At 33.6% G+C, this 25073-nt stretch overlaps 1 pseudogene; it reads left to right on the top strand.

Annotated features, from left to right (window-relative positions):
- Positions 1-2365: 2365 nt before the first annotated feature.
- Positions 2366-23175, top strand: LOC145139109 (kinesin-like protein KIN-5C; annotated as a pseudogene).
- The last annotated feature ends 1898 nt before the right edge of the window (positions 23176-25073 follow it).

Below are 25073 nucleotides of genomic sequence, written 5' to 3' on the forward strand. Positions count from 1 at the left end.
TGTATGTGAGTTGATAGTTCGGGGTTGCTGATAACCCAAATCGATGTAATTAAGTTGCTGATAACCATAGTTGTCTTATTTGTAAGTTGTATTATGTTGCATGTGATACTTTGGGGAACTCACTAAACTTTGACTTACAGTTGTGGATTTAAATGTTTCAGGTACTTCTGGGGAACGGGGCAACACAAAGGGATGATTATACATATTATCCAGTAGACTCTAGGATTTGAGAGATGATATGATATGATACTCTAATTTTGATTCCACTTTGTGAACTACTATTTTTAAGATGTATGGATTTTATGAAATGGTTTTGAATTCTGTTTGAAAATTGAAAATTTTATCTTGGTTTTTGGGACGGTACAAGTTGGTATCAGAGCCCTGGTTTAAGCCTTAAAGGATTTGGATGAACACTTGTGTGATTCCAAACTCAAACTAAGGATTTGCGAAAAATTTTACAATTGTTTTCTTAAAATAACCTTAAGAAGAAGGAAGATGATGTGATGTGTACAATCGGTCGAAGCTCAAAGGAAAAGTGATCCCCCAAAATATACATCCTTGTTATTTGCAGATATATAAATTCCTAGAACTGCATGCTAGTGTCTGATTGTTATGATGTTTGTCGTCTAGGGGATTGCTTAGTGGTGCTATTTAGGACTGACATCATTGTTGTTGGTAGTCTAGTGTATGCCCCATAGTTGTACATAATTAGGATTTTATAGCCTTAGAATGCTTGATTTATTTGCATCTGATGTGATCCTCTCAAACGATGACACCTGTCCATCCAAAATTTTCTTGCTTCCGGTCTCGGTTTCTTTGATTGTAGTTAGTCGTGTGTCTACCTGTGCACTCCACCATCGATTCATCATTCAATTCATAGAAAAAAAAGCAAATAAAAAAGGGAAAACCAAACTAACCATTTTTTTTTTTACGACAAATATGGTTAGATAATAAACTAGTTACATCGGCAATAAGTTTTTCAGCATCAAATTTTTTTCAAATTCCCTTAGAAAACCGTCCCGAGCCTTCCATTTACACCAAAAAACTTTAGAGACCATGGTGTGAATGAGCTTTGAGGTGTGTACACACCGGTTTTAAACCGGTTCCGGTTATAGAAAATCTGGTTTCGGTTATGATTGGTTCGGTTTTACAGTCTTTTTGAAAATGAAATTTTGTTAGAAAATCTTTTTTTTTTCGGTTTAAAAACAGGTTCAATTCGGTTATTTTAGAAAAATCAGTTTTAGTTTTAAGAAAATTCTATATCAAACTGGTGGTTTGGTTAAAAAAATAGTTATAGAGAAAAGGGTTCAGTTTTATTGGGCCGTTATAATAATTTCTTTTGTCCTTGCAGGCCTAGAAAAGAGAAACGTACTGAAACAATTTCCTGAATCGTATTTTTGGGCCTAAAGCCCATACCATACCAAGCTAAAGCCCAACCAAGCCTCACATCGGGATCGGGCTGTACACTCACCTATACGGCTATCAGGCTATACCAATGTTATCTCTAAACTAGTTATATTAATTAATTAAAATTAAAATTAATAAAGCTATGTGCTTATATCCACTTTTTAAAAATTACAATATTTTAAACTTCAAACGTAATAAATATATATTTAAAATTTTGAAAAAGTCCTGAACACGGTTAGTTTATAGGCGGAAGGTTTGAAAAACCATGTACCATTGCCACGGCAATTTTGTTAACTCACTGCTAAGACCGTAAACAAACCGAAAATACGAACGGGGCTTGTTCATGTTCGTTCGTTTAAGTTAACCGAACAAATGAACGAACACGAACGGTTAAACGAACGGGTTTTCTTGTTCATGTTCGTTCGTTTAACAAATTACATTGTTCATGTTCGTTCGTTTATGTTCGTGAACATCCTAAACGAACATAAACAAACAAACAAAGATAAACGAACATATATGAACATATAATATAGTAATGTAATCAAACACAATTAAACATATATGAAGATAAAATGATTTTATACGAACGAACATATACAAACGTAAACGAATAACATAAACGAACGTTCATGAACATAATTGAACGAACGAGACCATTGTTCATGTTCGTTCGCTTAACTAAACGAACGAGAAGTGTTCATGTTCGTTCGTTTATTAAATAAACGAACTTCCCGCCGAACGGTTCACGAACAGTTCGTTGAACGTTCAGTTCGTTTACAGCCCTACTCACTGCCTTGCCTTGATCGGGATCTTGAACCCTTGGTCGTATATTGATCGTTGGATCAGCACCTCATCGACCGTTAACAGTGAGACCGAATGTAGGAGAGTGGTCCGCGAAAATTTCAAAAACTTGATCGATCCCGCTGCTTCTCAACGTTCTATCATCTGTCCAACTAAACACACCGCAGACATCGAATAATTTCTCCATCTTGCACACAACACACACACACAGACTGTTTGCAGAGATGTTCGGTCGCCATGAAAAGGGCGTCAATGTTCAGGTCCTTCTTCGATGCAGGTACTGCAGATCTAATGCTCTATTTTCACTTTTGTTGGTTCCTGATTTCGATTACGGTTTCGTGATTCCCTTTTTGATAACCTGATTCGTGTGTGGAAATATGATTGTTTGTTAGTCCTTTTAGTGATGACGATTTAAGGAACAACGAGCCTCAGGTGGTAACGTGTAATGAGTATCAGAGAGAAGTTGCGGTTTCACAGAGTATTGTTGGTAAACAAATCGATAGGGTTTTCACCTTTGACAAGGTACCTGATTTACTAGAACACTTAAACTGATTCTTATTCTTTTCTTTTGATTTGAGGAATTTACAAATTGCATTGCATTGTAAGTTTGTGAGTTGAGGATGTTTACACATTACAGACATGGTTCTGTGGTTTTATTCATTGTTTTGATGATGCATTGATCTTAACCCTAAAAGCAGCTTGATTATAAATCCACTAGCCAATGGAGTTATGTTAAACTAATTATCAATTATAGAATTTTAAACAAAGCAGTTGCTTTTTGAAGTACAATAACACGTCTTTGCAATTTGATTATTCAATTCATGTATGTTGCTTCCTTGCTCCACTATCTAGGTGGTAGAAAGCCTTGAGGTTTAGATTCACTAGATATAATAACGAAAAGAGATTTATTAACACCATAGTGCTATGCTTACCAATCAACTATTATTATCTTTCTGTATGTAGGTTTTTGGACCTACCTCTCACCAAAAAGATTTATATGAACAAGCAATCACTCCCATCGTAAATGAAGTTTTAGAAGGATTTAATTGTTTATTTTTTTTTTGCTTATGGACAAACAGGAACCAGAAAAACTTACACCATGGATGGTGAATGTAAGAGATCAAAGGTAGTAGTCTCATTTGTTTTGTATTGATCTTGCAGCTTAATTTGCTACTTTGTTGTATGAGTAGTTACTAATTATTGAATTTCTATGGTTAATCCTGGAACAGAGTGGGCGTGATGGAGAGTTTCCTTCACACGCAGGATTAATCCCTAGAGCTGTAAAACAAATATTTGACACTTTAGAGCACCAAAATGCTGACTATAGTGTTAAAGTAACTTTCTTGGAGTTATATAATGTGACATCCCCATTTTCACGGCCAGAAAAGACCGATTTGTTTATGCTTTGTTTTATAAAATCAGAGTAATCCTTTGATTAAAAGAGTTGCGAAATTTGTTCCCAAAACAAAATATGATAAGAATTTATCAAAGCATTTCTTTAAAGAAATGTATTTTCATTAAATAACAAAATCTCGGGATGTCATGTTCCGATACAGACCAAAAGCATAAACAATATAAAATAGACCTTACAACAGTTATTTATAACTACTGATCTATAATCCAAAATCTTTCGTCAAGTCCACCAACTTATACCCTTGTGCCATTACCTGTAATGCAAAGAAAACTGAGTGGGTCAGGCTTGGGAGCCTGGTGAGCATATAGGGTTTTCAACCCACAGTAAGATATTATATTATATTTAATCATCAGACAATCAACCCAAATTACCCATCCCCATTATCTCCTTCTGTTTCTTAAAGCTTTACCCTAAGAGTCAATTATCCTTCATTCATTCATTCCTAAGGATTGACCTAAGGGATTAGCACAAAATCCATTTGCTACCACGGTTTATACAACAGACACTACGTCACATAGTCGCCAGGGTTTATACAATAGGCACTACATCTCATAGTCACCAAGGTTTATACAATAGGCACTACGTCTCATAGTCACCAGGGTTTATACAATAGGCACTACGTCTTATAGTCGCCGTGGTTTACACAATAGGCACTACGTCTCATAGTCGCCAGGGTTTACACAATAGGCACTATGTCTCATAGACACCAGGGTTTACACAATAGGCACTACGTCTCATAGTCACCAGGGTTTACACAACAGGCACTACGTCTCATAGTCACCAGGTATTTCATCTACCCATATTCTACCCAACATATTTGTAGATATAAAATACATATACGGTTTAAATCATTTAAAAACCTGTATAAAAAATCCATTCCACACCCATCTCAAATAAACAAACAATACATAACACATAGCACGTATTTTATAGCAAATACTTCATATTTATGTGTTAGAAGAAATTAACTACACACTCACATGATAAGACGATGATCGGACAACACCTCGTCTCTTAAAATAATCTTTATTGATGAAATCGGGACGTTTTCTCCAAAACCGGGCTTCACGCGGGCAGAGTTTTGGCTCGGAAACTTTACTTCTCGGGATCCTCGGGGCTTCGGGACTTGCTTCGGGTCTCGGGATTAATACCGGGGCTTCGGGGGTAAAGCTTGCACGTAAAACGAGGTAAAACGGGAGAGAGAGGAAGAAATGAGCAACAAAACTCGGCTGGGGGTCGAGTTCTATTTATAGGGCTGAACCCTCGCGTTACGCTAGGCATAACTCGCAAGTACGCGGGGCGTAATGCCTCTTTCATGCGTACGCTGGGCGTACCAAGCCTTACGTTGGGCGTACACTTCAGATCAGGCCGAAGACGTCATTGCTTACGATCCCGGGTACTCGATTGTTGGGTTAGGTCGACGTGGCCCATTTCAGTTCATGCATACGGGTACGCTGGGCGTACTCCATTACGCTTAGCGTAACCCGATTAATCAAACTTCAAAATTGCGTAACTTTCGCATACGAGCTCCGTTTTCGACGTTCTTTATATCCACGCGTAGGTGAGACTACACTCTACAACTTTCGTTTAGACTCCGTCGGCTAATTTTTACTTTATTTTTATTATATTATTTTTTTGTAGGCCGGGACATGAAAAACTTCGTTATAAAATCATAACTTCATCATCTGACGTCCGTTTTCGTCTGTCTTTTTACCGTTGGACTACTATTGACGAGATCTTCGATTCTCGTTTAGGTTGTTTCGGCTAGAAATCGCTCGATCTCATATTCAAACTTTGGGCTACATACCGCTAAGTCGAAACTTCGAAAAATCATAACTTCCTCATACGAAGTCAGTTTTAGACGTTCTTCTTATGCACGCTCTCGGTTTAACATATTCTACGACTTTCTCTTAGATCGCTAAGGCCAAATATCGCTCTTTCGTAAATTAACTATTTACGTCGCGCTGTGTCGTGCCGGTTCTGTCGCGAAACTTCGACAGGTCATAACATCTTCGTTATAACTCGGATTTCGGCATTCTTTATATATCTGGAATCCTTATCACGACCACTACAACCTAGTTAAGATTATTCATTCTAAATAATCTTTTATCAAAAAGTCACTTTGATGTTTATCTTCTCTAAATTGACTAGCCCTGATCTACGGGCGTTACATATAATGAAGAAATCACCGACTTACTTGCTCATGAAGAGATATCAAGAGTTGTTGAGGACAAACAGAAAAAGCTTTTGCCACTCATGGAAGATGGTAAAGGTGGTGTTCTTGTGAGAGGATTAGAAGAAAAGATTGTTACAAGTGCTAGTGAAATTTTCTGCTTATTAGAGACAAGGTTTAAAAATACGAAAACGAGCCTCGAGGCGTTTGCCCTCTGCTTCACGAGGCATAAGCCTCGAGGCGAAACGAGGCGTAAAGACTAAACAGTGAACAAAAACACTGCAAACAAACAAAAAAAAAAAACAGAAAGAAAACTACATGAAAACAGCAAGAAATAAACAAAATAAATGGATGTATGAAGTATGAACTGAAGCAAACAGAAAGAAAACCACATGAAATAGCAAAAGAAACAGCAAACAAGAAACAAAATAAGGCATTGAAATCCAAAAGCTATATGCTAATTCGTGGAACGGACTAGAAAAATTCTTGCATTTATGACATTAAACACATAATAAATGCATGTATGCATCTCTAAATATTATTAAAATAGAACCCTTAATTCTAAACTAAAGAAATCAGGACCATTGATTGCATTTCAATCCTATATTTTTCCACCTTTGGATTATTTGCTGACATCATCTTTGTCAACCCCTTTATTTTTGTCCACAAATTTTATAAAACGTATATTATGTTATAAATTAGCATTCTATTAATGACACTTAAATCTCACCAAAAATAAAATGAATTAAATTAGGAATTCTGTAAATGACAATTAAATCTCACCAAAAGTAGAATGAATTAAATTAAAATTTTCTATTAATGACAATTAAATCTCACCAAAAACAAAATGAAAAAAATACCTCGTCTCCCTCATTTCTTTACATAATATATCTAACCTAAGTTTTGTAGTGGAGAAGAAAATGGGGGAAAGCAGGTTGTTTTGATTTTTACTTAACGATTTAGGTTTGTAGTCAAACGACTGGATTTATAATCACATCAGGGAAAGGTAAGAAAACAAGCAACTCAAATTCCATTTGACAACTTTTTAGTCATCTCATATATGTTTATTTCTTGATAACTGATTTTGTACTTTTTATCGATATTTGTGCTAAAGTTGCGACAACATGAAAATGATTGTTACTCAAGTTGCTTGATTTTTTTTTTGGATTTCTTGTAGGTCGAAATTGGAGTTGACGAACAACAGAAATGACGGAATTCATCTGGGTTCTTGTGAATGTAAGTAAAATATATTTTGATTTTTATGTTATGAGGGTTTCAAATTTTGTGTTTTGAAAATTAATTGTCGCAATTGTGTTATTTAGAAATTTGAATCAGACCTTTCTATGAGATTCCTCAAATTCATCATACTTTTGACGAATTGTTCAATAAGTTGAGCAATCCAATTATAAACGATATACTCATACACAAGGTATGTCATATCCTTTGATTTTGGTTGTTAAAATCACAAATTTGAATATCTTTCTTTTTTTGGATGTGTTAGGATTTGAGACCTTGATTTGGAAACTTGGAAATTTTGTTTGGTCTACCTGTCTACTACATGTTCAATGAAATGCTTAAGGGAACAATATTGGGATAAACCTACGGCCCGATTTAAATTACTTTTTTTTAAATTACTTTAAAAATATATTGGTTTAAATTACTTAAAAAATATACTTGTGGATTTTTGTTATACTTCTTGGTTTAAATTTATATGTTTCTTCTTAAACTTTCGTGTTTCATCACTAATATTTCTTTGTTTATGTTTTAGTTATAATGCCTCCTTTGGCCCTTGATCACATTGGTTAGTTTCTCATACTAAGTTTTCTTTGAAAATTATATTTAATTGCAAGTTATTACACTATTTAACACCTCAATAATCTCTAATATTTGTATAAGATGGTGACAATTATTATTTTTTATAGCAACTTCTCTTCATATTGATTATCTGATGTGGTTTGAGTTCTGAAATGCTGCTACCGAGAGGATTCCACATTGTGGGGCGTTGGAATTCATTGCAAAAGAATACATGATTTATATGCCTTATTGGGTATTGATGGAAACGTTTAATTCTAGCTCATGTAGATCGATAAGTATTTTACAATATGTTCATTTATCTTTATATTCATTTATGTTCAAATTTTTTTTATTATATTACCATATTATACTAAACGAACATAAATGAACAAAAATAAACAAACATAATTAAACATAAATGAACTTAAACGAACATATAATATAGTAATATAATAAATTTTTTGAACATAAATGAATATAGATAAATTAAACGAACGAACATAAATGAACGTAAACGAACGTCATAAACGAACGTTCACGAACATAAATGAACGAACGAGACCATTGTTCATGTTCGTTCGTTTAACTAAACGAACGATAATTTTTGTTCATGTTCGGTCATTTCTTAAATAAACAAACATAAACGAACTTCTCGTCGAACAGTTTACGAACGGTTCACCGAACGTTCAGTTAGTTTACAGTCCTAAATACAAGTGAATGATGTAAGCAAAAAACACATAAAAAACAACATTAAATAATTATATTGGACGAATAAAACGTCAAAACAAAAACAACATTAAAAAATATATTTCAATAAAACGTCAAAAATATGAATTTATATAATTTAGATAATTGATTTAAGAGTAAATTACACGAATGGTCCCTATGGTTTAGGGTAATTTGCACGTTTGATCCCTAACTTAATTTTTTAACTTAGAAGGTCACTACTGTTTGTTTTTGTTACGCGCTTGGTCCTGTCTTACCTAAAAAGACTATTTTGCCTTTGATTTTTAAATTTATTTAAATAAACACACCCCAACCCCACCCCTCACCTTACCTTACGTACCTCATCATTTTTTCCTATTTAAATAATAGTCTTTTTTGGTAAGATATGGACCAAGCGCGTAACAAAAACAAACTGTAGGGACCAATCGTGTAACAAAAACAAACAGTAAGGACCTTCCGAGTTAAAAAATAAGTTAGGGACCAAGCGTGCAAATTACCCCAAACCATAGGGACCATTCGTGTAATTTACTCTTGATTTAAACAATAAAAATAATTTTATAAATAATCTATATTAATTTTATTAAAATAAAGATAAAAAAACAGTTATATATATATATATATATATATATATATATATATATATATATATATATATATGTATATGTATGTATATATAATTGTTAAAAGAAAAAGAAAAAAGAAATAAAGGGTAATTTGGTCTTTTTATATGGACCAAGGACCAACAGTGCAATTTTCACAAACCACAGGGATGTAACCTATCAAAATTTAAACTTAGGGACCAAAAGTGAGAATTTGACCAAACCACAGGGACCATTTCTGTAATTTAACTCTATACTAAATCTATGCCCGCATGAAGATGACATGTTCCCATTCAAGCTGATAAGAAAACAATTTCTAATCTGATTATGTTTCGCAATGACAATCAATAAAGCTCAGGGAGAAGCAATTCCAAATGTAGGTATTTATTTCCCAGAATCGGTTTCACGCATGGCCAACTTTATGTGGCATTGTCTAGAGGGATATCACGTGTCAATACAAAAGTATTAGTGAACTCTGATGAACAGTTCAACGACAGTGAAGTCTATACATCAAATATGGTCAACAAAGAGGATATCATTGCTCTATAGGTATTTATCTTCCAGAATCGTTTGGAGACAATACCATTTTATTTGGAGATGACTTTAGACAAATTCTTCCAGCAATTCAAAGAGGCAATCGTTCGGATATTGTGCTGGCATCATATTCATGCAAATTACAGCGTGATGTACAGTTTTACGTTTAACGGTAAACATGAGGCTTTATTTTGGTTGTCTAACTATTGATTTGGATGAGACAAAAGTAGTTGATGAGTGGGTTCTTAAAATTAGTGAAGGTATTATTGGTGGCCCTAATGATGGTGAAGCTGAAACTGAATTTCCAGAAGACGTTGTTCGCTCTACAGGTGACCATATTCATTCAATTGTATCCACCATTTATCCATCCTTTGAAAACTCTCTTGATGATCTATCATATTTTCAAGATAAAGCTATTTTGATCCATACAAATGAAGAATTTGATGCTACCAGTGACTACATTTTAGGATTGATGAAAGATGAAGGGAAAACATATATTGGTTAAAATTCTTTACGTGAGAGAGAGTTACCAGGTTTTTTAAGGAATCAATCTACTCTTTAGTTGTGTTGAATGATTTTAAGGCATCTTGAATTTCCAACCATAAACTTACACTAAAAATAGGTGTTCCAGTCATGTTACTTCGTAATATCGACCAAACTAAAGGACTATGCAATGGTACTAGATTATAGATTGTTAGGCTTGGAAGACACGTCATTGAAGCCTGAATCATGTATGCTAGACTCATCAACGAGACTACTTATATATCTTGCATTAAGTTAACTCCGTCTAATAAAAGAATCTCATTCCGTTTTCAGCAGAGGCAATTCCCCATAATTTTTTATTTTGTTATGGCCATTAACAAAAGTCAATAACAATAATTATCAAATGTTGGATTATACTTGCATAAACCCGTCTTCACTCATTGCCAGTTATATGTTTTTTGTTTCTCGCTTCACAAATGAAAAGGCATTGAATGTACTCATATATTACGAGGAAGGTCGTCCAACCAATAAAACAAAAAGTTATGTCTACAAAGAGGTTCTTCAACGATTATAGATATTCAGGTGTTTCATTGTTTTTTTTTCAGACATTTCAATGTTACCAATAATGCTAAGTCTGTTTATGTTACTTTATTTTTTTTATAGTGCCAACTTTTTTATACCTTTATATGTATATTTTTATATGTTCCCCCGCGTTTTAAGCGGGTCATAATCTAGTTAAATAATAAATGACAATAAATAAACACATGGATCATAAACTCACAAAATAATAAGTTGACTGAATGAATCCCTATTCTAATAAAATTCATCATTAATATTATGTTATGTGTCATGTAGATATATTAGGCAACTCATTTCAAAATTCAAATGTACATTTCTAATTATATGTTAAGTTTGAAGTTATAATAACTTTAGAATTTTGATATATCTCTTAATTACTAATTTATTTAAAATGATTTATCTAAAATAATTGATTAATAATTATAAATTTTTATTATAAAAATTTAATTAAATTTATAACCCATGGTTCCACGGGTTATAAACTAGTAACAAATAAACACAACAAAAAGAGCTAATAATACTAGAGAAGAAGAGGCAAAAATAAAGATAAAGAAAAAAGGATGTAACCTGAGGTCTTCAATGACAATGGTATGAGATTTCAGAAAATATGGAAAAAGAAGGAAGATCAAAGTAACAGACAACATATCATTCTAGACTAGGTCAAAAAGTGTGAAATTTGATATTTTGGGAAGTTTCAGAACACACTTTCTTGCAGAAGTAAAAGTAAAAACAAAGCTGTTGAAAAACAGCTGTAAAAAACGTTAAAAAAAAGGGTTAGAAGACAAAATCTGCTCTTGAACGCCTCCACATAAAACGCACCGCCTTCCTCTGTTTTCATCCGCTTCTCTCCGCCTCAAACATCAGAGGCGTATGCCCTAGACCAGACCTTAGAATCGACGCCTGCTCGAATCGTTTTGAGGAGTGCCTCGACCGATTTTTTAAACAATGAAATTTAGAGAGAGGTTCTGCAAAACGTCGAACTGCAGAAACCTTGTTAAACAAACAATCAAGGTTTTGAGTTTTTCTTGATGCTCTTCAATGTTTGATTGAAAATGAAAACTCATTGTCCTCTAACAAAGTTACTTTTTTTTCCTTCAGTCGCTCACATTCTTTGTTTTCTATAACCATACACATCAAAGAGTCCACCCGTGAAGGTGAAGAACTTATCAAATGTGGCAAACTGAATCTTGTTGATTTAGCTGGTTCTGAAAATATTTCAAGATCTGGTGCTAGGGAGGTAATTTATCCATCAAATTTTCATTTATAGTTAAAAGATTGTATCCTTTTTGTAAAGTTTATAGGGATATATACACTAAAGTCCCAATATTTTCATCGATTTGACAAGAAAGACCTAAATTTTATTTTTTTGACAGTAAAGTCTAAATTACCGGCAGTTTTTTACACTTTTACCCTTTTTTCCCGGTTAGCCGGTAATTAGGACTTTTTTGTCAAAAAAATAAAGTTTAGGACTTTCTTGTCAAATCGTCAATTAGGACTTTATTGTCAAAAAAAATGAAGTTTAGGATTTTCTTGTCAAATCGTTGAAAATATTAGGACTTTAGTGTATATATTCTTTTTTTGTTAGAAATTTAATGGTATAATACTCTTTAAGCATAAGAGTTATTAAAACCTTCTCTAGTCAGCTAGATCCTATTGAAATCCTTAACGTTTGCTTCTTATTAAATTGTTTTTTTAATCTTAACAAACCGACATTGAAAAAAAATGGAGATAATCAAGAAAGAAAGAAAGAACCAGGGCTGTGTTGGCTTTTTGCGGTCCCAAAAATGGAGAAATAAGAAACCGAAAAAAACGAAATTGCCCTGGCTTTATACAAACACAAACAACACATGCCTGGTCAAAAGGGTGTGAATGTGGAGAAGGGAAAGAAGGGTCATTTTGTTTTTTTAGGTTTCTTATTTCTCCATTTTTGGGACTGCAAAAAGTCAGCACAACCCTAGTTCTTTCTTTCTTTCTTGATTATCTCCATTTTTTTCAATGTCGGTTTGTTGAGATTAAAAAAACGATTTAACAAGAAGAAAACGTTAAGGATTTTAATAGAATCTAGCTTATTAGAGAAGTTTCTAATAACTATGATGCTTAAAGAGTATCATATAATTAAATTTCTAACCAAAAAATTATATATACATTAAAGTCCCAATATTTTCAACGATTTGACAAGAAAGTCCTAAACTTTATTTTTTTGACAGTAAAGTCCTAATTGACAATTTGACAAGAAAGTCTTAAACTAGATTTTTTTGACAAAAAAGTCCTAATTACCGGCTAACCGGGAAAAAAGGATAAAAGTGTCAAAAACTGCCGGTAATTTGGACTTTACTATCAAAAAAATAAAGTTTAGGACTTTCTTGTCAAATCGATAAAAATATTGGGACTTTACTGTATATATCCCAAGTTTATAATTTGCAATTTTTAGGGTCGTGCAAGAGAAGCTGGAGAAATAAACAAAAGTTTACTTACTCTAGGAAGAGTAATAACTGCTCTAGTGGAGCATCTTGGGCACATCCCTTACAGGTTTGTATGAACCTTTTAAGCACTTTGACAAATTTTCCTTTACTCTTAACATTCATGGTTTCCGGATTTTGATTTTTGAGTTTTATGTAATCCAGGGATAGCAAATTAACTCGTCTTCTTCGTGATTCATTGGGTGGAAGGACTAAAACATGCATCATTGCTACTGTATCTCCTGCTGTTCATTGTCTTGAAGAGACCTTAAGCACATTGGATTATGCTCACAGGGCAAAAAATATAAAGAACAAACCCGAGGTTAGCCTCTATCCTTACATGTTAATCACCTCATCTTGTTTTTATACCAGATTGTTAGTGGATTATGCTTCCCTTTTGTCTTTTCCTTATAGGTTAATCAGAAGATGATGAAAACAACTCTTATCAAGGATCTTTATGGTGAAATTGAAAGACTCAAAGCTGGTAACAGTTTGCTTCCTTTTTGATAACACAATGAAGAGACAAAAAGACTTATTTAGCCCTAACTCGTAGCTAATTTTCTTTTTATTCTACATGCAGAGGTTTATGCATCACGTGAAAAAAATGGAGTTTATATGCCTAAAGAGAGATACTATCAAGAGGAGTTGGAACGTAAGGTACTAGACATTTTTTTTACCCTTATTGTAACATTGCTTGAGGTTTCATATAATCTTATTTTATTCTATAATCTTTATAGTTTGAATCAAATGAATAGGTGGTGTGCATCATAATATAATTATATATAAATGTTTAACATTCTTTTTTGTTTAGTCAATGGCAGATCAGATTGAACGAATGGAAGTTAAAATAGAAAACCAAGAAAAGGTATTACATTTTTAGTCTTGCTTTCTTTATTTTGGGACAAAAAATGGTTCTTATTATTGTCTCTTATTTTTTTTATTTGTTGAATAAACAGCAATATGAAGAATTGCAAACTAAATTTAATGCACGTGTCCAAGAATGCTCAGATTTGAGTAACAAGCTCAATTCTACCCAGGTAAAATGCTACTAATTGACATACATTGTTGTTGGATTTCATATATCGTTACTAAATATATATAATTTTCTCTATTAATTATCTTCATAATGATTTAAATCAAACCAGTAAGGCACTAGCTAATACCCAAGAAGAATTAAAGAAATGTGAATATGTGATAAAGGAACGAGATTTTATCATAAGTGAACAGAAAAAATCAGGTATCTTTTGATTTCTTCAATGTCAAATTTTTTTATTCTTTCTTTATATAATATATACTAATGAGTAATAAACATTGTAAATAGAAAATGCATTGACTCATCAAGCTTGTGTTCTTCGGTCTGACTTGGAAAAATCCCTCAAGGACAATGCATCATTGTTTATGAAGATCGGTAAGCATTCTCTTTTTTAAAATTTTAAAGTATTCTCTTTTGATTTATTGAACTTTTTTAAAAAAAAACTAATTTTCCTGTATTTTCTGCAGCAAGAGAAGATAAACTGAATGCTGGTAATAGATCTGTTGTGAATAAGATTGAATGTGAACTTACACAAGACATTAAATCTCTTTGCAACATGGTTGCCACATCATCATCTCAGCAAAATCAACAACTTCAATGCATTGAAAAGTTTTGTCATACCTTCATTAACATTAACGATAAGGTCAGTTGTTGACTCCAAAAAGATAGTTGCTTTGACTTTTGACTTTTTACTTTTGATTTCTTATAAACTTTTTTGTATGTTTTTAGGCTGTGAATGACTTGAAAAAGAAAGTGTGTGCTTCAAAAGCATTGTATGTTTCTCACCTTGAGGTACTTCAAAATGTTGTGGTTTTACATAAAGCAAACTCTAATGCAAACTTAGAGGAGGTTTTATCTTGGATTTAATCTTAATGTCTCTTCTGTTGAAAAAGTAAGTACCTTAAATCAGTATTTTAAATCCATAAGGTTTAATAGTATGATTCTAAAAATACTAAAAATATAAAAAAAAAACAAACCTTCAAACAATCCTCAATACAATAGTTTATAAAATCAATTGGATTATTCCAACATCAGCAACAAGTGTTAATGCTAGTTCATGCACTAGACACGTGTTTGCATTTTTCAAGTGATGAAATGAAAATTGCTTTTGATGTTGGAAATTCACCAATATTTGCTAAGCATCCAATTGTTTCCTCTTAATGTGTATTATATACGAAGTTAGAAACCATGGAGTAAATAAATAAAATTTGGTGAATTGACAAAATTATGATTGACCTTTAGAAAAGAACCTTTCTCAGGCGACACTTGAAAGAAAACTTTGGTAAAAGCTTTCAATTACGCCTTTGACAATGATGCCATAACCTTAATGTTTATCTCTTCATTTTCTATTTTGATTCCCATATCGATAACTTTGAAAGTTCCATCACTGCCACGGAAACTCAAACTTCGGTTCATGTTTTATTTCACAAGATGTACAGAAAAAGGAAAAAATATACCTGCAACGACAATGCTCTCAAGCATAAAGCCATTTTCTTTGATGTATGGAATTAAAATCTTGGCCAAGGATCCAAAACTTTCCTCCAAGTCATGCGGATAGCATCAAAAAGAAAATAGTAACTCCCAAAAAGTACGCGCAAAAGACTGCCTTTGCTTTTTATTTTTTTTTATTGCCATCATTTTACCTTTAAAAAAACAATTTATGTCATTATAAAATCCAAAACCGTTATATACATGTCTTTCTGAATGATTCAGAGGAAAGTTTTACATACCCCTTATAATACATAGTTATTGATAGCGAATAGGCATAAAAAAATTAAAAATATTTATTGTGTTCAACTACTATAGTTATTATAAACTAGTTTATAACCCGTGGGACCCACGGTTATAAAATTAATTAAAATTTTATATTAAAAACTCAAAATTATTAATCAATTATTTTAAATAAATTATTAATTAAGAGTTTTTTTTAGTTATATATAACTATAATCATTGATTTAAATAAATATGTGAAATTATATCACTTTATAATTTATATTAATTTTATTTAAATTATTCTAATGTTATTAATTTAATGTAATTAGAGTGTGAAATTTAAAATTTGAAATGAAAAATTCATAGGTTACAAATGGCATGCATTAATTAGAAGACATAATAGGGTGACACTTGGCAAAAGAAGAATAAAATATGCATTAATTAGGAGGTCTAATGGGATGACACATGTCAAAAGGAGAATAAAATTATTCTTTTATTAGAATAGGGAGATTTATAATCAATAAATAAGGAAACAAACCATTAAACTAGCTAAAAATGTTCAAAACTTCAACCCTTATCGCTTTTTTTGATTTATACTTCAAAAAGGAGAAAAAAATGAAAAAAAACCCTAATGTCGCTATTTACCTCGCTATTTGTTGCTAAACACTCAATAGCAACTCTATACCTATACGCTATGTTATTCGCTATAATGACCGCTATGGTCGCTATTAACAACTATAGCCAAATATTTGAGCAAGTTTGCTCATTTGCATCAACCGAGATATAACGCAATGCGTGTATTTCATCAGACCCTATAACCATTACAACAGACCTAACAAACTGCTCCAGTTGTTTTACATGCCAAGTAGATGCATTCGGCATAAGCCTAAGAATCTTCATAAATATTTTGTCCATGTAGATAAAAGATTTTAACCCTACATATCAAAAATATAAACAAAGATTAGTAATAGACGCTTAATGATGCATAAAACTAGTAAAATGACATACCGCTTCACTTGATTGCTCGGATTCATCATTAAGTACCACTTTACTGAAAAGTACACGGTAAAACATTTCATTTAAAGTATTTGAAGCCCTTGCAGCAGTAGCCTCACATGTCAAAAGACCTAAAAGCTCATGCAAAATAATATAATCATATAACTAATCATATCAAGAAAAAATATATCATATATATGTTTACTTGTTATAGACTCAATGGCTAAGGAGTAATCACTTTTCCATTTGTTTAATATCTTCATGGTCTTTACGAATGTATCTTCGGATTCAGATTCAATGAATGCAACTATCCCCTCCATTACATGTAAAACATACACCGTTGAGAACTTAGTAGTTATACACTTTTGTAATTCTAATATGACGTCTTGCATGTCTTCTGGTTTTGTTAAACAAAGGATGAAAATTTTCAATAGATCCAACATGTGAAGAGCCTTCTAGTGTTTATTTTGATCCTTCATCATCTTTAGACTGTTGATCTTGCTCATGTTGAACCAACCTTCTCAACCGCCAACATCTAGTTTTTAAATGTATCTAACACCAACTTGGTTGCACTTTCTTTGACAATAGAATTTCGAAAAGACTTGAAGACCCTCAAAACATAATCTTGAGCATATTTTCTAACCTGTACATTTGGCATTAGGTCTTAACCTTAACCTTATGATCTTATAGCTTTGAAAGGTAGGAGCCATTTCACATAAATTTAATCCTACTATGTTTTATGGAAAAAGATAAGCAATCTACTATTATAACCATTGATTATTGTCACAAATTCATAATATAGCAAAGAGACAATATACCTTTTGATCTTTATTATCTATTGAATACTTGATAAGCGTTTGAAAACCTAATTTAACAGTCTCCCAATCTCCCAAATCACAAAACTCTAGGAACATCTCAAACACTCGACCAATCTCAAAACCCTCAAACTCACAATCGTAACCTACAAACACTTAACAACAATCTCCGCAACCTCAGCCGCCTTGGACACTAATATAGACTTCTCAACACCATAGTCAATACAAACGCCAAAAACGACGCATCTCAGACATTGTGGGGTGATGTTAACGAAGTAATTCAGGGCAGAGGCGGGCAGAGATTTAGATTTTATCATACATCGGGATAAATCTAAATCGTTGCCCGTTACTCCCCTCAAATACTTCATTAACATCATTAACGCCCTTTATGATTCCTCGTGTTCTCATACCCTCTCTAATGCAACCTGCAACCTTTAATGTTGATGCAATGTCTAGGATGTCGTCGTTTTTGGCGTTTGTGTTGACTCTGGTTTCTGGTTTCTGATAAGTAAGTCTATATCCATGTCCAAGACGGATGAGGCCGCGAAGATTGTGGTTAAGTGTTTGCAGATTTTGATTGTGAGTTTGAGGGTTTCAAGACTGGTCGAGTGTTTGAGGGTGTTGCTAGAGTTTTGTGATTTGGGAGATTAGGGACTGTTATATTAGGTTTCCAGACGTTTATCAAGTATTCAATAGATAATAAACATCAAAATGTATATTGTCTCTTTGCTATATTGTGAATTTGTGACAATAATCAATGGTTGTAATAGTAGATTGCTTATTTTTTTCCATAAAACATAGAAGGATGAAATTGCTGTGGAATGGCTCCTGCCTTTCATTAGGTTAAGACTTAATATGCATGTTAGAAAATATGCTCAAGATTGTGTTTTGAAGGTCTTCAAGTCTTTCCAAAATTTTATTGTTAAAGAAAGTGTTAACACTTGAAGGCTCTTCACATGTTGGATTTATTGAAAATTTCCATCCCTTGTTTAACAAAACCTGAAGATATGCAGGAAGTCATATTAAAATTACAAAAATGTATAACTGCCAAGTTTTCAACGGTATATATTTTAGATGTAATGGATGAGATACTTGCATTTATTGAATCTGAATCCGAACATACATTCGTAAAGACTATGAAGATATTAAACAAATGGAAAAGTGATTATTTCTTAGTCATTGAGTCTATAACAGATATATATTATATATTTTTTCTTGATATGATTAGTTATATGATTATATTATTTTGTATGTGCTTTTAGGTTTTTTGACACGTGAGGCTACTGCTAGGGCTTCAAATACTTTAACCCTACATATGCATCATTAAGCGCTTATTACTAATCTTTGTTTGTATTTCTGATATGTAGGGTTAAAATCTTTTATATACATGGACAAGATATTTATGAAGATTCTTGGGCTTATGTCAAATGCATCTACTTGTGATGTAAAACAGTTGGAGTAGTGTATCGGGTCTGTCGTAATGGTTATGGGGCTTGATGAAGCGTCCCATAAATAATGACATAAAATTTTCGTTTTTGGATTAATAAATCAGTAATACATATCATTTTCGTAAAACGAAGGTAGTCAAGATATAACAAAAACATCATTAAATCACAAAATACGGAAACATGCGGTGTGTGCTCTGCAATCATCCCGAGCTATTCCATTTTTGAAAAAATGAAGCACCTGAAACATAAACGGAAAACCATAAGCATAAAGCTTAGTGAGTTCCCCAAGATACCTCATACCATACATACAAATAAACACGTAATGGTCTCCGCCCGGTATCGGACCCCGTGTATTGGGCCCCGCCCGACATCGAGCCCCGCTCGGTAATAGATCGGGCCCCGCCCAGCATACATATAACATATATCAAGTAAACATATACACATGCAATAATCACAAAGATACATAGCATACAAAATGGTCATCGGGGCCGAATGGTCATCGAGCCCCGCCCGGTAAGCACATAACACATGCAAGAGTCACGCAAACAACTAGCATACTAACATAGCATAAACATGGGTCAGCATTGGTGCCTTCGACCCGCTAAACTTAGTAAGGAGACTCACCTCGCACTGTTGAATCCCGCAAATAATCTCTGGCTGCTGGCTGACCGATCCCTAAACTATCTAAACAACACCCAATCAACAGTTGGGTCCCAATCCATACCCATAAATCCATTACTACGGTAAATGACCAATTTATCCCTCACCTACTTTTTGACCAAGACTTAGGCCCAAACCTAATAATCCACAAGGCCCAAATACCAAAAACTAACCAAGGCCTAATCCATGGCCCGATTTTCCAAATTGGGCCCAAATCCATAGTGGGCCTCCACAAATAGATATCAACCCAAAACCTGATGGCCCAACATGGCCCAAAACAACAAAGCCCAAAAGATGGTCCAAACCGAAGCCCAAATACCGAAATCCCACTTTGCTGAGTACGCGGGGCGTACTCAGCTGGTACGCTAAGTGTACTGGCTTAAGAGCTTGTACGCTGCACGTACAGGCTTGTATGCCCAGCGTACTCCTCCTGTTTGACCAACTCTCAATTCTAGCTCTTAATCGATTAAGCCAAAACGTCCAAAACCTCAGAATAACTAAATATAAGTGAATCCATAAAGTCGAAGGCTTTAAGCCTTTGCATGGCTTAATGAAGCCTAATACCAAAGATGAACTCCAAAGGTCAAAATCAGTCCAAAATGTCTAAAAAAAACTTCTTAATACCTTAAGACCTTAGTCCAAACCTCCAAATCTGATTCAAAGGGACTTCTTAAGTCATAAAGTTCCTAACTTTATGACTTAGCATGACTTAATGGGACCCAAATAAAAACCCTAAGTCCCAGGCTTCACCAAAAGACTACCAAATCATGCATGGAAGGTTTATAATCATCAAGATCCGAACTTTATGACTCCATAACCCCAACAAGGGCCAAATATGAAGATCAAAGGTTTTGGAGTTACTTCTACTCACAAGAACCACCACAAAGGGACCAAAATCATAACAAAGTGCCACCTAGCTAGATCTACAAGAAAGAGTTGTCAAGGTTGAGACTTTATACCTCTAGAAGTTAGATCTAGGTGAACAAAGCCTGGATCCAAAAGCTCCAAGTCAAGCAATGACTCTTCAAGAAGTTTCTTCTTCCTCCTCAAGCACCAAAAACACACATAAATTACTTTGAAGCTCAAGAATCACTCAAATGGGGGCTAAAGGTCGATTTCTAGGGTTTAGAGGGATGGAGGCTGAAGATATTAGGGTTAGGTTATGAGATAAGGAGCTTAAATAGGGTCTAAGACCCTAAAATAGGGTTTTGGTCTGATTTGAGTACGCCCAACGTACATATGGTATGTCCAACGTACTCCGTAGAGCACCCGCGACCATCTTGATCAGTACACCGAGGTACGCCCCGCGTACTGCCCTTTTCACTAGTACGCTGCGTGTACACCTGTGTACGCCCCGCGTACCCAGCTAAACCTTAAAACCACCAAACTTCTGAAGGACATAACTTCTTCGTTATAACTCCGTTTCCAACGAACTTTATATCCACGGAAAGGTGACGAGAAGCCCTACACTTCTATTAACTCACCTCTTCCTAAGAACTTTCCAAACAAAAACCCAAAATTCATAAAGGACCGAATTATCAAATTACGATTATACCCTTGGGCTCCGAAACACAAACGAACGCCCGGATCACTTAGACTATAACAACCACATCTAAAAAGGGCCAAATCATTTCCTCCCCAAGGCCCAAAGCCTTATGATGACTGATGACTGGGCCACGACCCCGAACAATGAAACGCTTCGAAACCGAGTGTTACACCTAATGAAATACATGCATTGTGTCCTATCTCGGTTGATGCAAATGAGCAGACTTGCTCAAATATTTGGTTGTTACCCATCTATAAGGAGTATATTATATATTCACATGTGCGGTTCTTTATCCTTTATCTGAATCATTCAGAAAGGCATATAAAAGAGGTAGTAGTACCCCCCCCCCCTCTCAAAATGTATATAACGGTTTGGATTTTATAATGACATAAGTTGTTTTTTTCAAGGTAAAAGGATGACATTAAAAAGAAAGCAAATGCAGTCCTTTGCACGTACTTGTTGGGAGTTACTATTTTCTTTTTGATGCTATACGCATGACTTGGAGGAAAGATTTGGATTTTGGCCAAGATTTAAATTCCATACATCAAATAAAATGGCTCTATGCTTGAGAGCATTGTCGTTGCACTGCAGGTGAAAAATAATTCTAATTATATACAACATTCTAGATACTTCTTTTTAACTTTTCTATAGCATCTTGTGAAGCAAAACATGAACCTAAGTTTGAGTTTCCGTGGTAATGATGGAACTTCCAAAGTTATAGATAGGGGTGTAAGTGAGCCCTCGAGCTTAACATAAGGCTCATTTATTAAACAAGCTCGGGCCCGAGCTTCTGTTACCGAGTTCGATTAGGCTCGCAAGCCTAATTAAGTTAAGCTTTTTAATATCTTTTAATCGGCTCATTCACTTCTTTTTTCCAATTCTATTTTCAGAGCATATCTTTACATTAGCTATCCAATATTTTGTATCGAGTAGTGAAGTTGCATCAACGAAGATTTGTTTATTTCTAGTCTTTTTTAATTTGGGAGTTTATAGACATTAAACCAATGGAATGTATGAATGTATGTTTTGATGTTGGGTTATTCACTTGAATGTATGATAAACAATCAAATGAGCTCAAAAACCATAAACGAACTCGAATCGAGCCTAGGCTCGTTTAGGCTCGCATAACAAACAAAATGAGCCCGGGATGAGCCGGGCTCAAGTTTGTTATTTTTCTCACAAGCCGAGCATGAGCTTTGAAACTAGGCTCGAAACGAGCCGAGCTCGAGCTCGAGCCCAGATAAATATAAACAAGCTCAAGTTGAGTTTGGTTATGTTCGGGCTCGACTCAGCTCATTTACACCCCTAGTTAGTTATAGATATGGGAATCGAAAAAGAAAATGCAAATAGAAACATCAAGGTTATGACATCATGGTCAGAGACGTTATTGAACGCTTGAGAAGCGTTTTTTTCTAAAGGTCAATTATAATTTTGTTAATTCACCAAATTTTATTTATTTACTCTCTGGTTTCTGACTTCATATATAATACACATTCACAGGAAACGATTGGATGCTTAGCAAATATTGATGAATTTCCAACATCAAAAGCAATTTTCATTTCATCGCTTGAAAAAATGAAGTCGGATGTTTCTGTATATCAATCACCTTCACAGAAAAATACAAACATGTGTCTGGTACATGAACTAACATCAACACTTGTTACTGATGTTGGAATGGATCCAATTTATTTTATATACTGCTGTATTCACGTTTGTTTTTTTTTTGATGTTTTTAGTATTTTTAGAATCATACTATCAAACTTTATATACCCTTATTTTTATGTAGGAAGAGGATGAGAAACGTATGCCAATCTTTACATACTCTTGGTGGTAAGGACCACACCATTACTATTACTCTTCTAGATAATGTGTCTCATTTTTATTTTTGTTTTAAATATTCAGGAATCTTTTGAGTTCATGTCTTTGAAATTTGAGCAACTTGTGGATTTATTACTTGATCTGAAGTCCCCTATCGATATAACTTCACTTAGATGACGGTTTTTGTCCTTAAAGACCTTGTTAGTTCACTCATTTAAGGTTATATTCTCTTCTAGTGTGATTTATTTATATACCATGTCAAATTCCCTCTAATAGTTTTCTCTGCCAATGAATTTCTTCTGTAGAGAACCTGTGATAGAGAGAACAAGTATGGCTTTTGGATTCCAAATGAAATCATTGCGACACTAAAAAAAAACACTACCTAAATCGCTTTTTACCGTTAGAGATGATAACATCATTAAGAGGCCATCCATTTATGTTCCAAACGACACTTGGGACTCATTGAAGGACCGTAATGCTCAAATTTTGTGAAAAAAGTGAGATTTTTTTTGAGAAAATTTCTAGCATAATGCAAAAAATTTCAATATGTTACCCCTAAAATTGCATGTGCTACAATGACAAATCTGCCACTATTTCAACCCTTCAACCTTGACAAGGGAGACCAATATTTAATACTGTTGGGTTAGAAACCAAATAGTTTTAACTGTTTATTATAACTATAGACTGTCCATTTTGACTTGGATTGAGAATTGTAGTTTTTGTCAAACCTTTGTAAAAATTATAGAGCGTATGTATCATGTGGTTTATAAAATTATCAGTTCATATAAAATAATTTTGGTTCCTCTTGTGTTTCAAATTTGCGTTGAACATCCAAAAAGAAGTTTTTTTAGTAGAATTGGTCTCTCCTAAACATAAAAAGGATTTCATACACTCATATTCCAACACATCCCCAACACAACCTTTACTTCCATCCGCAACCTCTGCTCACCTTCTTTAGACTATCCCTATTGGTGAGCAGCTCACCATGCCTCACCTTCTTTAGACTATCCCTATTGATGAGCACCTCACCATGGCTCGCCCAAAAAACTTAAAAATATAAATTAAAAAGAAAAAAAATGGTGTGAGCCGATTGCCCTCACAACCTAGCTCACCATAGTTTACCATCTTTCTCTCTCCTTTTTCTTTTTTATATTTCATTTATTTTATAAAAAAATAGACGTGATATTATTTTTAAAAATAAATAAAAATATATTAAAATACATAAAATAAAAATATCTACAAAATGACAATAATGTTGATATATTTTTTGATAATCTTTTAAAAATAAAATAGAGGATTGGGTTGGGTTGCTAATGTGGATAAAAGTTCATGGTTAGTTAGGTTGTGTATGTGGAAGATAGATAAAATAGTTTTTTAATAAATATTTGGGTTGGGTTGGGTTGCCAATGAAGGTAGTCTTACCATTTTCCACACCAATGAAATAAAAAATTGCAAAAAGAAAATGTATCTCAGTTTGTATAGTTTAGGGGTTTTGTTATGTGTATTTAGAGCTTTTTGTGGTGTTCTTGGAAAAAATTAGGTTAACCTATAATATCTTTGTTAAATTGATTTGGGTTTGTGTTTCCTATCGGATCGATTTACAGACTCATAGATGTCTTTAGTTTTCTTTTCTCATACCAAGTATGATTTTGGATTTTTATTTAATATAAAAAGTATTTTGTTATACTTTTTTTTAATTAATTTGTTAGTTTTTTATATTTGAAAATATAAAAACTAATTTATTTTACTTTTTGATTTGTTTGTTTGATATGGATTTAGGAAATGTTTCCCTTTCTATCGAGAATGATTTTTTCTACATCATCAAGGTAAATTGATACTACAAAAACTTGATGTGTACAAATCACGTTTCTTAAATTTATAAAAGAGAAAATTTATGTAAAATTAACTACAACACAACTGGGTAAGTGTGACCCAATCATATCATAGTATAGAGTTGGTAAGAACGGATGTCGAACTCAATGGGAAAAGTAGTGAATTAATATTAGAATTTCTGATTATAGGTTTAACTAACACACTGATGATAAAGAAGATAAAGAGGGGGGAATTGATTATTA

Source organism: Lactuca virosa, chromosome 9, assembly GCF_052849685.1.
Source record: "Lactuca virosa cultivar CGN04683 chromosome 9, Lactuca_virosa_CGN04683_v6, whole genome shotgun sequence".
NCBI lineage: Eukaryota > Viridiplantae > Streptophyta > Magnoliopsida > Asterales > Asteraceae > Lactuca > Lactuca virosa.